This window comes from Halyomorpha halys, unplaced genomic scaffold, assembly GCF_000696795.3.
Source record: "Halyomorpha halys isolate HHAL.00 unplaced genomic scaffold, Hhal_1.1 Scaffold138.1, whole genome shotgun sequence".
Taxonomy (NCBI): domain Eukaryota; kingdom Metazoa; phylum Arthropoda; class Insecta; order Hemiptera; family Pentatomidae; genus Halyomorpha; species Halyomorpha halys.
The window spans coordinates 34,557-37,162 of NW_027115565.1; positions in this window are offsets into that span (position 1 = coordinate 34,557).

Below are 2,606 nucleotides of genomic sequence, written 5' to 3' on the forward strand. Positions count from 1 at the left end.
TAAAGTCATTCGTAATCTTCAAAGCTAGCGTAGAAATAACTTATATAGGCAGTTAATATTTTACTATACGTTCTTGTGATATTTGCTAAAATACTAATTTTTTTCATGTCTGTATTAAAACTCATTTTACTATCTGTTTTATATTTTAATTCGCTAGTGCATTGATGTGAATATAACCACTGCAAGTTTCGTAGTCTCAAAAATTAGATAATTCAAAATACTAACAGAAAGTAGCATAAGAAATCCTGTCAAAATCATTTTTTTTTTTTAATATAGTAGTAGGTTAAAATGGTAGAACTAATAATCCTTATGCTTATCAATATTACAACTACTTAGAAAAGAAAAGATAGCCCGATTTTGTTTACTAGCCATGAAATTCGATCGGACTATCAAATTTTTTTTTAATTATCTCAAATATAAATAAAGCATTTATAAAATTATAATTAATCGTTATGTTCAAATGATTAATCCTTGATTTTGTTTTTAAAAAAATCTTTTATATGGCCATACCTGCCCGTACCTGGCCCTACTATACTATTGTCTGAATCCATTTAGAGACATTCATGAATCAATTTCCTTTCACTGAATGACTAACCTTTCGAGCCCGGCCCTCGCCTAGATATTAGAGTCCTTTGTTCCAACAAACGACACAGTAGAGTCATTAGAATCGCAAAACTTCCATCGATTCCGTTCACGTATGTTTTATTCAAATAACTCTGCAACTTTAAACAGCTACCCCTAAAAATTCAAATGAACTCAACATAGGAGCTGTGTAAATCGAGACAGTGAGCAATCAAAATGCTCACATAGTGTCATATCGGGACATATAGACTGCTTTCATATATCAAATCGTTTTTTCTCTTGTGTGGTTCCCTGATTTCCATCAGGTAAAGTCTGGTGTCTCTTACCCCAGTTATTGAACAATTCTTGGTTTAAACCAAACATAAATTATGTTTTCAATGATACTTCACAATCATATAACTGAGAAAACAAAAAAAATATAATAGAATGATACGAATTCATTGTACACAAAAAAATAAAATAAACTATCTAGTATGAAATGTCAATTTAAAAATAAATAGCATACAAATATTTTATAATACAACTTTGCTAACTTATATATGTTATTATATATGAGATATCAAATATCTCAACCCAAACTCGTGTATTCCTTCGCATAGAACGATCCCCTTCAAAAAATCCTATGCGTGTTGCCTTTTTCAGGAATTCTCTTCTCACATCCATCCGTAAAACTTCTTTGGTGACCCCATTTAAATATTGCAAACTATTTCTCCTACTTCTCAACCATCAATCTTCCTCACATCTGTAAAAATAAAATACGATGTATGATATATAAATATGAATAAAATATATAAATACATGCCAACTATTTTTATTGTTTACTTTATTGCGTATTTATAAATATCAAGTATGAAAATTCAGCACTTTTGTTTTTATTTTTCAATTTTATTGTTAATATTATTATTTATTTTTTCGATTGTGTAATTACTTAGTAATTAAATAATTTTTTTCCCGGATAATTGGCATTAAGTGTTCATCGTTATTATTCTTAGGGGTTATATATCCCAGAATAAAATTTATGTTGGATCATTCATTCAAATATTGATGTATATTTCGTAGAACTTTGCTTTTTCTGAAAATTGTCTTCTAAATGATGAATATAACCTTCCTGAGAGATCTGTGGATTTTGTGAGAGTGGTTTTATTTCTTCGAAGCCAATATTCAGATTGGACCTTCCTTGGTGTGTTCGTTTGCCAGTCATGCGGAACAAAACAAACCAAGATCTTTCTTATTGGCTCCATTTACTTCATGTTGTTCTAATATGTTTTTTCTCGAAAATCTGATTAAATACAACTATTTATTCTGGTAAAATACCATACATCTCTTCTTACGAATTTGTAGGATCATGAGCTACTTCCTAAGTTTTTGGGGCATCAGGTTCCCAACGATTTTTTCTTCTTGGATTAACTCAGCCAAAATGTTTCTGATATTCTGTTATTTTATATTAGTAATTTATTTACTTTAGTATTAATATTTCAACGTGAATTGAATTAGGTATATTACTAAGAAAACGACCGGAGATAACTGACTCATTTTAAACACAATCGATAACCACAGGGTTGGGTGTATTTCGAAATCAAAAGCACTACTAGCCACAGGAATAACGAAGAGAGGTAGAAGCCAATTTAAAGTGAAAAAAAGTGAGAATGAAATCACTAGAACTGGAGCGAGCAGAAAAGCTTAGTTCACATTAAACTCGTTAGGGATAAATATGTTCACAATCTCTTATTTGACTTTTACTCACTGAACATTAATTTAACGAAGTTCTTCATTTATCTTGTTATTGTCGAATTTACTAATATATTTATTTGTATTACTTTCCTTAACACTTATGTAAGGAGAGTATTGTCTTATGATCACATTTTTAAAAATAAAAAATAAAAAGTTGATCTGCCTGTAGTGACAACTACCTTAAGGACAGGTGTAACTTTTTTTTTTATTTCTTTATTTATTTTTTAGGATTTTTACTCCCACAGCCTGTGGTCCGAATCGGGCACGTAATGTGAATATGTCTGAAAATGTGC